Below are 12,551 nucleotides of genomic sequence, written 5' to 3' on the forward strand. Positions count from 1 at the left end.
GGACACTTTATTAATTCCTTCTCCATTAATAAGGACACAGTTAATGATTTAATCTCAATGGAACGGCACTGCTCCTGATGAGCTCAGTCCCTGGTTGACAGGAATAGACATCTTTGAAATTGTTTTCTGCAGCTGTATCTTCTGCATTGGGCTGCCCATCAACTGCTTCGCTGTGTTCGGACTCTACAACCTAGTCAAGGCCAATAATGACCTCCCCATCTACATCATCAACCTCCTCATCGCTGACCTTGTCCAGCTTGCTGTGTCGCCTCTTGTAATTCTTGTCTGTTATACAGACCAGTCTGCTAATTATTTTGGGGTTTTCCATAGTTTTATCATGGTCTACGTTATCTGTATGTGTGTCAGCATTGGCTTCTTTGTCTGCATCTCCCTGGAGAGATACCTAGCTGTCGTCCATCCCCTGTGGCACCAGAGCCACCGCAGCCCCAGGTTCGCCATCAAGGTGTCTGTGGGAGTCTGGCTGTTTCCTCTTCTCTTTTGCACCGCTGTTACTCTCGTCCTGTTTCTCCTTGATCTGCGGGAAAATTCTTCAGTCATTTGGATTTCTCTGATCTTTATGTTCTTCTTCCTTGTTCCACTGACCCTCCTTGTTTTCTTCTATGTCCGCTCCAAAGCCGCCTTCACCTTCTCTATCGGAGCTCCGGATGTGAAGAAGAAAAGGGCCCTGCGTGTGCTGTCCGCTGTTCTCACCCTCTTCATCGTCATCTACGGGCCTCACTTCACTCTGTGTGCAATTCAAAGTGTTTTAGACTCAATGCAGATACTCTTCAGTCCAGCAACAACAGCCGTGATCACGGCTTCCACTTTTCCACTGTTGGTGCTGCAGAGGCAGAGTTGATCACAGGAACACAGAGATATCCCAGGCAGGGCATACTGCTATTTCCACAGTCTGAACCAGGCAGGCTGGTTTGGTTGAGGCAGTATAGAGTATGGGGTGTGAAAAGGAGACATGCAAGTGAGTCTGCAAGAGGAGTTGTATTCATCTGAAGGTGTAAGAGCTCAGTGATGATAAGTAATGTCACTAATACTGTAAATATCATGCCCAATGTAAGAATATCACTGAAGCTGAAGCTCGTGACTTTGAGGGTTGTGGCCCTGCAGCACAGAGCAGAGGAAGAGATGACATGAGTGATAAAACACAAGTGATTAGATCTCCCTCCTGCTTCAGCACTTTCTCTTATCTGCCCCGTGACCCTTCTTCACGTGAAGAGGGACTCTTCATCTGCAGCCTTCTTCAGCTCTGCCTTCAGATCCCTCTCGGCTGTGGTTGTGTCTCACTCCCCTGCTGGATCGCTCAGCCCCTGACACTGGAGATCCCGACTCCGGCTCTGTCTCCTGCTGCTCCTGATCACCGTCCGGCTGGAGCGAAGGGAAGAGACGGACACACCTGCAGCTCCTCCGGTGTGACACAGGTAAGGAATCCGTTCATACGCAGATGACAGACCATCCTCTCAACATCCACGGACCCACTCTTGAGCCACATCTGGAATATGAGCTGTGATGAGCTGATCTCCTCAGAACAGAGAGTGCAAATGCATCTCATTTCACTGCAAGATAAACAGAACTAACCCCTTTATTTTCATGTGTATTGTAATAATTGTCTTCAGTTCTATCGATGTTTATGAGACAATATGTTCAAGAAGTTTAAGACACTGGGGCTGTGAAACGGAATGAGATGAGAAGTGAGAAATGACAGGAAATTTCTATTGGACACCAGTAACATTCTTGGGTTACAGGTGAAGGTCAGACAGGTGCACATAGGAGCATAGTCCTGCAAAGGACTTTAATGAGCTTCCCAGACCAGACATACAGTAGTATATTGCAGAATATTAATAAATCCACCAGTACTGAGCTTTACAACGTTTACATAGAGGTGATTAAAATGAGGTAGTTGGTTTGTTAGGTTTTCTTTTCTGCAGGCTCAGGGTCAGGCCGAGAGGAGGCCTATGCCCTCAAGCTGCGGATGTAGGGCGGGCCTCCGGGGATCTTCCTATGCAGAGGCGGGTGTAGCGAGAGCGCCTGGCTTGGATAAGGAGGGGCGGGATTTAGGGCAAGTGCATGGAATCAACAAAATGTGAAAGAGGCGGAGCGCCCTTCAGAGGAGGGATTACGATCCTGACAAGTTTATTATTCATAGTTCTGCATTCCTTTATCTTAGGGTTCCGAAGCCTCACGTCCACCCCAGGAATCTGGTACCTCTGGAGAAGAAGATGCACTGATCTGCTGGACAGCAGACAAGGATCCCCGTTGAAAAGGACAGAAGGCACGCCTCAATCCCCCATTGGCAACGAGAGGAGAGACAACGCAGTTTCCCCCGTTGACAAGGACACCCACCTCCGTCCCCCATTGACAAGACAACGTTAAATGACTGAATCTCAATGGAAAACATCACGGTGGAGAACGGCACTGCTCCTGATGAGCTCCTTGTCTGGCTGACAGGGATAGACATCGTTGAAATTGTTTTCTACAGCTGCGTCATCTGCATTGGGCTGCCCATCAACTGCCTCGCTGCGTACAGACTGTACCACCTGGTCAAGGCCAGTAATGTCCTCCCCATCTACGTCATCAACCTCCTCATCTCTGACATGCTGCAGCTTGCAATGCTACCTCTCATACTGCTGTCCTTTTACACAGATCTGCTGGATACAGTTTATTATCTAATACATCTCTGGATCTCAATCAACATATTCTCTATGTGTGTCAGCATTAGCTTCTTTGTCTGCATCTCCTTGGAGAGATACCTGGCTGTCATCCATCCCCTCTGGCACCAGAGCCACCGCAGGCCCAAGTTCGCCATCAAGTTGTCTGTGGGAGTCTGGCTGTTTTCTGGAATGTGTTTCACTGCTGAGAGTCTCCTCCCAATTCAGGAGGATATTCCATATGTTCTCTTCATTTTTGTGCTTTTTGTGTTGTTCTTTCTAGTCCCACTGACCCTCCTTGTTTTCTTCTATGTCCGAACCAAAGCCGCCATCACCTCCTCCATTGGAGCTCCGGATGTGAAGAAGAAAAGGGCCCTGCGTGTGCTGTCCGCTGTTCTCGTCCTCTTCATCATCATCTACGGGCCTTTCTTCACTGTAATAGTGATCAGTGCTGTCCTGGATTCAATGAGGATATTTGTTAGTATGGGATTAATAGCTCTGGCAATAGTGTCCGATGTGATCAGCAGCCTGAACATTATAGTGAATCCCATCCTGTACGTCCTCCTCAGGAATGATGTCAGAGAGACGCTGGACACTACTCCCTTCTGGCGCATGTTGATGTGGTCAGTGTGTTGGTGCTATGGAGACAGAGTTGATCACAGGATCACAGAGATTTCCCAGGCAGAGCCTGTTACCAATTCCACAGTCCAGACCATGCAGGAGAGTCTGGTTTAGGGCAGCAGTAAAGGGTAAGATAGCTTTCCCCAATCCTGCTCTTGCAAGCCAAGTACGTTTACAAGCTCTCAGTCCATCTTAGGTCTAAATGACTTCGATCAGCCCATTGTTTATCTGGACCAGTTTAACATCAATATTCAGCTCTGGTGTAAATAGGTCTAGAACATCTGCAGTCAATTCAGCAACCAGAGCTGGGAATTGACGTTAAACTGGTCCAGGTAAACAAAGAATGGGCTGCTCGAAGGCATTTAGAGATGTGGACTAAGTCCATAATGTACTATTTTAGGTTGCTCAGAGCGTAGCTGGAATGAAAGCTTAATTGAGGAGTTTAATTATATTGGGGATCCCCAGTCCTGGTCCTGCCGGGTCAGTGTGTCTCAAAGTTTTCATTCCAGTTAAGCCGGAAGAGCTGGTCCCTGTTTTATCCTGGAGAAACTGAACAGCCGCTCCCAGCTTTCTAAGGTACTGCCGTTCAAAACAGACCTAGAGATCCTGCAGGCACAGTGCCTCCTCCAGGAAAAACATTGGAGAGTCTTGTAATGAGGAGTGAAAGGACCACTTTTACTTACTGGCCACAATGAGATCAGGGCCTGCCCACAGCACTAATCTGGCCAATGCTGCGAATGGAAGTGTTGCAAAGTAATTCACAGACATTAAAGACTATGATTTACAGACTGAAAGAGTAGTAACTGTGGTAACACTTTGCCCCAAGAGATCAAGAGATCTTGAGGAACGTTTAAGAGGAATGAGAGAAACCAGCTCTCCCTCACCTTCGCCACTCCAAATCCTGATCCTGTGAAACCTCGCTTCCTTAAATGCTATGAACGCCGACAGCAAGGCCCTGTCTCGTCCTTGCTTTAAATTCCAGCACAGACTGCCTGCACGCTGACCCGTGCTGCTTCAAACAATCTTCTCCTGAAAACCTCCTCAAACCACTTGGCTATTGCTCAGCTGGGTCCGGTGAGGACCTGTTTGGATCCTGGGAAGACGCTCCACACGGAAGCCAAAAACACCCAAAAACTTCATGAGTAAAGTCAACAGTAACCCTAAACGTCAATTCCAATGTGAGCAAAGCACTCTGGGGATTACTGATATGGGCTGTGGCCTTGCAGCACAGAGGAAGAGATGACATGAGTGATAAAACACAAGTGATTGGATCTCCCTCCTGCATCAGCACTTTCTCTTATCTGCCCCGTGACCCTTCTTCACGTGAAGAGAGACTCTTCATCTGCAGCCTTCTTCAGCTCTGCCTACAGATCCCTCTCGGCTGTGGTTGTGTCTCACACCCCTGCTGGATCGCTCAGCCCCTGACACTGGAGATCCCGACTCCGGCTCTGTCTCCTGCTGCTCCTGATCACCGTCTGGCTGGAGCAAAGGGAAGAGATGGACACACCTGCAGCTCCTCCAGTGTGACACATGTAAGGAATCCGTTCATACGCAGATGACAGACCATCCTCTCAAGATCCACGGACCCACTCTTGAGCCACATCTGGAATATGAGCTGTGATGAGCTGATCTCCTCAGAACAGAGAGTGAGAATGCATCTCATTTCACTGCAAGATAAACAGAACTAACCCCTTTATTTTCATGTGTATTGTAATAATTGTCTTCAGTTCTATCAATGTTTATGAGACGATATGTTCAAGAAATTTAAGACACTGGTGCAGAGAAACGGAATGAGATGAAAAGTGAGAAATGACAGGAACTTTCTATTGGATATCAGTAGCATTCCTGGGTTACAGGTGAAGGTCAGACAGGTGCACATAGGAGCACAGTCCTGCAAAGGACTTTAATGAGCTTCCCAGACCAGACATACAGTAGTATATTGCAGAATATTAATAAATCCACCAGTACTGAGCTTCACAACGTTTACATAGAGGTGATTAAAAAGAGGTAGTTGGTTTGTTAGGTTTTCTTTTCTGGTTAAAGTAGGTTGTTAACATCTGAAAATGCACAAACTGCTCAGGAATCCTAAGGCTTTGAATCTAATAATCAATTGTTTTAGAATATTTCTTAAAGACCATCTGGAATGTAAAATATTTCATGTTCTCAGTGATGGTTAGAATCCATCCTAGACCTGACTCATTATTTAGGGCAAGTGCATGGAATCAACAAAATGTGAAAGAGGCGGAGTGCCCTTCAGAGGAGGGATTACGATCGTGACAACTTTATTATTCACAGTTCTGCATTCTTTTATCTTAGGGTTCCAAAGCCTCATGTCCACCCCAGGATTCTTGTACCTCTGGAGAAGAAGATGCACTGATCTGCTGGACAGCAGACAAGGATCCCCGTTGAAAAGGACAGAAGGCACGCCTCAATCCCCCATTGGCAAGGAGAGGAGAGACAACTCAGTTTCCCCCGTTGACAAGGACACCCACCTCTGTCCCCCATTGACAAGACAACGTTAAATGACTGAATCTCAATGGAAAACAGCACGGTGAAGAACGGCACTGCCCCTGATGAGCTCCTTGTCTGGCTGACAGGGATAGACATCGTTGAAATTGTTTTCTACAGCTGCGTTGTCTGCATTGGGCTGCCCATCAACTGCCTCGCTGCGTACAGACTGTACCACCTAGTCAAGGCCAGTAATGTCCTCCCCATCTACGTCATCAACCTCCTCATCTCTGACATGCTGCAGCTTGCAATGCTACCTCTCATACTGCTGTCCTTTTATACAGATCTGCTGGATACAGTTTATTATCTAATACATCACTGGATCTCAATCAACATATTCTCTATGTGTGTCAGCATTAGTTTCTTTGTCTGCATCTCCCTGGAGAGATACCTGGCCATCGTCCATCCCCTGTGGCACCAGACCCAGCGCAGCCCCAGGTTAGCCATCAAGGTGTCTGTGGGAGTCTGGCTATTTGCTGGAATGTGTTTCACAGTTGAAAATCTCCTCGCAACGCAATATGTTCTCTTTATTTTTGTGCTTTTTGTGTTGTTTTTCCTAGTCCCACTGATCCTCCTTGTTTTCTTCTATGTCCAAACCAAAGCCGCCATCACCTCCTCCATTGGAGCTCCGGATGTGAAGAAGAAAAGGGCCCTGCGTGTGCTGTCCGCTGTTCTCGTCCTCTTCATCTTCATCTACGGGCCTTTCTTCACTGTAATAGTTGTCCGTGCTGTCCTGGATTCAATGAGGATATTTGCTAGTATGCCATTAATAGCTCTGGCAATAGTGTCTGATGTGATCAGCAGCCTGAACATTTTAGTGAATCCCATCCTGTACGTCCTCCTCAGGAATGATGTCAGAGAGACACTGGACACTACTCCCTTCTGGCGCATCTTGACGTGGTCAGTGTGTTGGTGCTGTGGAGACAGAGTTGATCACAGGATCACAGAGATTTCCCAGGCAGAGCCTGTTACCAATTCCACAGTCCAAACCATGCAGGAGAGTCTGGTTTAGGGCAGCAGTAAAGGGTAAGATATCTTTCCCCAATCCTGCTCTTGCAAGCCAAGTATGTTTACAAGCTCTCAGTCCATCTTAGGTCTAAATGACTTCGATCAGCCCATTGTTTATCTGGACCAGTTTAACATCAATATTCAGCTCTGGTGTAAATAGGTCTAGAACATCTGCAGTCAATTCAGCAACCAGAGCTGGGAATTGACGTTAAACTGGTCCAGGTAAACAAAGAATGGGCTGATTGAAGGCATTTAGAGATGTGGACTAAGACCATAATGTACTATTTTAGGTTGCTCAGAGCATAGCTGGAATGAAAGCTTAATTGAGGAGTTGAATTATATCGGGGATCCCCAGTCCTGGTCCTGCCGGGTCAGTGTGTCTCAAAGTTTTCATTCCAGTTAAGCCGGAAGAGCTGGTCCCTGTTTTATCTGGAGGAACTGAACAGCCGCTCCCAGCTTTCTTAGGTACTGCCGTTCAAAGCAGACCTAGAGATCCTGCAGGCACAGTGCCTCCTCCAGGAAAAACATTGGAGAGTCTTGTAATGAGGAGTGAAAGGACCACTTTTACTTACTGGCCACAATGAGATCAGGGCCTGCCCACAGCACTAATCTGGCCACTGCTGCGAATGGAAGTGTTGCAAAGGAATTCAGAGACATTAAAGACTATGATTTACAGACTGAAAGACTGGTAACTGTGGTAACACTTTGCCCCAGAGGTAGAGATCTTGGGGAACGTTTAGGAGGAATGAGAGAAACCAGCTCTCCCTCACCTTCACCACTCCAAATCCTGATCCTGTGAAACCTCGCTTCCTTAAATGCTATGAACGCCGACGGCAAGGCCCTGTCTCGTCCTTGCTTTGTCTTCCAGCACTGACTGCCTGCACGCTGACCCGTGCTGCTTCAAACAATCTTCTTCTGAAAACCTCCTCAAACCACTTGGCTATTGCTCAGCTGGGTCCGGTGAGGACCTGTTTGGATCCTGGGAAGACGCTCCACACGGAAGCCAAAAACACCCAAAAACTTCATGAGTAAAGTCAACAGTAACCCTAAACGTCAATTCCAATTTGAACAAAGCACTCTGAGGATTACTGATATGGGCTGTGGCCTTGCAGCACAGAGGAAGAGATGACATGAGTGATAAAACACAAGTGATTAGATCTCCCTCCTGCTTCAGCACTTTCTCTTATCTGCCCCGTGACTCTTCTTCACGTGAAGAGGGACTCTTCATCTGCAGCCTTCTTCAGCTCTGCCTTCAGATCCCTCTCGGCTGTGGTTGTGTCTCACACCCCTGCTGGATCGCTCAGCCCCTGACACTGGAGATCCCGACTCCAGCTCTGTCTCCTGCTGCTCCTGATCACCGTCCGGCTGGAGCAAAGGGAAGAGACGGACACACCTGCAGCTCCTCCGGTGTGACACAGGTAAGGAATCCATTCATACGCAGATGACAGACCATCCTCTCAAGATCCACGGACCCACTCTTGAGCCACATCTGGAATATGAGCTGTGATGAGCTGATCTCCTCAGAACAGAGAGTGAGAATGCATCTCATTTCACTGCAAGATAAACAGAACTAACCCCTTTATTTTCATGTGTATTGTAATAATTGTCTTCAGTTCTATCAATGTTTATGAGACAATATGTTCAAGAAATTTAAGACACTGGTGCAGAGAAACGGTATGAGATGAGAAGTGAGAAATGACAGAACCTTTCTACTGGTCACCAGTAACTTTCCTGGGTTGCAGACAGGTGCACATAGGAGCACAGTCCTGCAAAGGACTTTAACGAGCTTCCCAGACTAGATATAGAATATTAGTAAGTCACCCAAAACAGAGCTTCATAATGTTAACATAGTGATGATTAAAACGAGGTAGTTGGTTCCTTAGCAATTTGCTTTTCTTCTGTTTAAGGCAGCTTGTACTCAGCTCTAAAAATGTGTATGTTACTTAGAAGTCCAAAAGCTTTAAATTTAGCTGGCAATAATTTTATTTATTTTATTTATTTTTTCACCTGGAGTGAAAAATATTTCATGACACATGATATTATTGTCTTCATTTATTATGATTCAAGTGTAATATTATTATACCTTCGGGAAATTTGACCTTTTCATTACCTGCTAGAGCTGCATCCCTCTCTGTGGTTTAGATGCAATAGTATGTCTGGAAACAAGCAGTGGAGCAGGGAAAATAAACACAAATGAAAATGTGAAAGTGAACTGCGGGATATTTATGTAAATTATGAGCACAAAATTAAACGTAGTTGTGCGTAGTTTCATTCAACGTATTAATCCATGGTTATTTTCTAGGAGTCTTTTATAGTTAAACCCATGGACATAAACAACACCACAGCAGAAGTTTTAGACATGTTCGCACATCATTTTTAAACAAAGTAAGTTAAGTGGATGAAATGAATGTAGTGGATTACATTTTAATTTTTATGATCAATACTTTTCCATCACAGGGGATGTTAAGATTTGAAATATTGAGGTTCTCTATCATTTTCATCAATTGATTGATACTTTGATTGGCTGACAAAAATCATTTTATTCTTAATCACTTTATTATTCTTAATTGTGCTTTTATTTTTTCCAAAGCTGCACAACCAACTCAGAAATCTGTCCCCTCTGGATACTGGATAAAGAAGAAGCAGTGCTCTGCTGAACACTAGGCAAACGTCCCCACCAACAAGGACAGGAAAGACGCATCAGTCCTTCAGAGAGAAAGACAGGCACCTCAATTTTTCATTTACAAGGACAGAAGGGACACTTCATTTTCTATAAACAAGGACACAGTAAATCAATCTCATTGGAAAACAGCACTATGGACAACGGCACTGCTCCTGGTGAGCTCAGTCCCTGGCTGACAGGAATAGACATTGTTGAAATTGTTTTCTATAGCTGCATCATTTGCATTGGGCTGCCTCTCAACTGCCTCGCTGTGATCGGACTCTACAAGCTAATCAAGACCAATAATGCCCTCCCCATCTACGTCATCAACCTCCTCATCACTGACCTTCTCCAGCTTGTTGTGCTACCTCCAGTACAGTTTAGCTTTTACATAGATCGGTCACTTGCAACAGTTTATGTATTCATTAGTTTTCTCATGGTCTACGTTATCTGTATGTGTGTCAGCATTGGCTTCTTTGTCTGCATCTCCCTGGAGAGATACGTGGCTGTCGTCCATCCCCTGTGGCACCAGAGCCACCGCAGCCCCAGGTTCGCCATCAAGGTGTCTGTGGGAGTCTGGCTGTTTCCTCTTCTCTTCTTCGCTGTGATTCTCCTCCTGTTTCTCCTTGATCTAATGGAAATTCCTTCAGTCATTTGGATTCCTCTGTTCTTTGTGTTCTTCTTCCTTGTTCCACTGATCCTCCTTGTTTTCTTCTATGTCCGCTCCAAAGCCGCCATCACCTCCTCTATCGGAGCTCCGGATGTGAAGAAGAAAAGGGCCCTGCGTGTGCTGTCCGCTGTTCTCACCCTCTTCATCCTTATTTACGGACCTTTCTTCACTTTATTTGTGATCAGTTATATCCTGAAATCTATAAACATATCCACCACTCTGGGAAGCAAAGAGGTGACAATGACTTCTTCTGTGATCCGCAGTCTCAATGTCATCGTAGATCCCATCCTGTACGTCTTCCTCAGGAATGATGTCAGACAGATGCTGGACGCCACCCCCTGCTGGCGCATGTTGATGTGGTCAGTGTGTTGGTGCTGCAGAGGCAGAGTTGATCACAGGAACACAGAGATTGCCCAGTCAGAGAGTACCGCTGTTTCCACAGTCTGAACCAGGCAGGACATATTTGTTATGACACTCTAGTGTAAGACAGAGGTTCCCCATTCTAATCCTGGAGGTCCAGCATGTCTACAGCATGGTTCCCTAGTCCTGTTCCTACAGGTTTTCAGTCCAGCTTGGTTGTTGTCATCTTCAATCAGCCCCTTATTGGTTTATTTGGACCAGTTTAACAGCTTCTACCAGCTTTGTCGTTGCAGTTGGACGAAGATCATAAAAATCTAATTATATAATGGGTCAGAGCGGTGACACTGTGTCTAAGGATCTGTGCCTGTGGCTGGAAGGTTACTGATTCAAATCCCACAGTCAGCAGAGGAATCCTACTCCGTTGGGCCCCTGAGCAAGGCCCTTAACCCCAGCTGCTCCAGGGGCGCCGTATAAATGGCTGACCCTGCACTCTGACCCCAAGCTTCTCTCTCCCTGTCTGCGTGTCTCATGAAGAGCAAGCTGGGGTATGTGAAAAGACAAATTCCCAATAGAAGAAATTGTATATGACCAATAAAGAGATCTTATCTCATCTCTAATTGAGACAGTCGAGAGAGTACCTGGATTGGGAAATAAAGAGGTTAAATTATATCTGGGATCCCCAATCCTGGTCCTGGAGAGTCAGGGGCGTCTCAAGGTTTTCATCCCAAGTTGACTCTTATTGAGCTGAACAAGCTGGTACCCAGTTTTACAGACAGCTCCTCCCAGGTTTTTACGTCTAATTGTTTTAAAGAGACCTGAAAAAACAAACAGATACTGTACAGCACCCCTGCAGGCTGAGGACTGGGGACCCCTGGGATCAGGTAATAAGTGTGTTGAGCACATTTACTGAATGGCCATGCTTAGAACAAATGGCCTAATCACAGAAATAATTTGGCCACACTTGTGAATAAACATGTTAAAAAACAGTACACAGGTATTAATTTAGATTAGTTGCCTAGCATTTGTAACGGAGGATGAAAAGAGATCAGACACTGTGGTTAGACTCTGTACGGATATAGACATTCTATTACCGCCTCTGTAAGTTTCTGCTCTACATTTTACACTGCTTTCTTACGGATTTGTTGATAATTCCTCTCACCAAAGCAGTGCATTCCTGTGCTTTTTGAACCCCCTACTTGCTTGCCAAGTTCACTTCATACGTGACATCCACACAAAGATGAAGCATGGACATCAAAGGAAACTCACGTGGTCTGCTGTTATTTCCCAGGTTACGAGCATGTGACAACACGTTGCGTGCCGTCTACTTTCATCTAGCACCAATGGGTTTGCTCTTCTTTGCCACAACTCAGCACGATAATGAGGAATTTCGAGTCCCGGTCACTCCCGCCTGAATGAGTTCCAGATGAGACGCAATGAGTCTGGAGACTCTGAGTGCCAGAGTGATGACACACCAGGTCCCGTCCCGCGCCAGCTAGGACCAACATGGGAAGAGACTTTCAGGAAGAAGCTGGTACGTGGGAGCCATGAGGAAGTCACCGCAGCAGGTGTCACATTGCATGGGACAATGATTCCTTGCCTTCTGCTCATTTCGGAAGCGCCCACGGTTCCCGTTCACATGGAACATGTTCATGGAGCTTAATCTTAAATGACGTGGTGAGTGACCACCAGGCGTCTCCCTCCCTGATGAAAACATCCAGGAAGGTCCTGGAAGATGACTGTCGGAGAATAAGACGAATGCTTGGTGTTGGAATTGAGTTGAGGAGCTGTCTGGGGCTGCAGATGGGAGACGCCAGTCGGATTTGATTACTTCAGAGTGATGAGGAAGTGAGGTGTCTTCCGATTCTTGGAAGGTAAATTAATCATTTCCAATTAGGGAAAATTGAATAACAAGCTCACAGCTGCAGGCTGATCTTTAATGACTTAATCTTAATGTTCGTTACAATAAGGAGCAGTTATCGAGTTATCCAACTCAACTGCAATTTTAGTTTAGGACCTGCTGCAACTGCAGAAACTCTTTAACTCCATTGATCTAAAACAAAGG

Source organism: Lepisosteus oculatus, chromosome 4 (assembly GCF_040954835.1).
Source record: "Lepisosteus oculatus isolate fLepOcu1 chromosome 4, fLepOcu1.hap2, whole genome shotgun sequence".
Classification (NCBI taxonomy): Eukaryota; Metazoa; Chordata; class Actinopteri; order Semionotiformes; family Lepisosteidae; genus Lepisosteus; species Lepisosteus oculatus.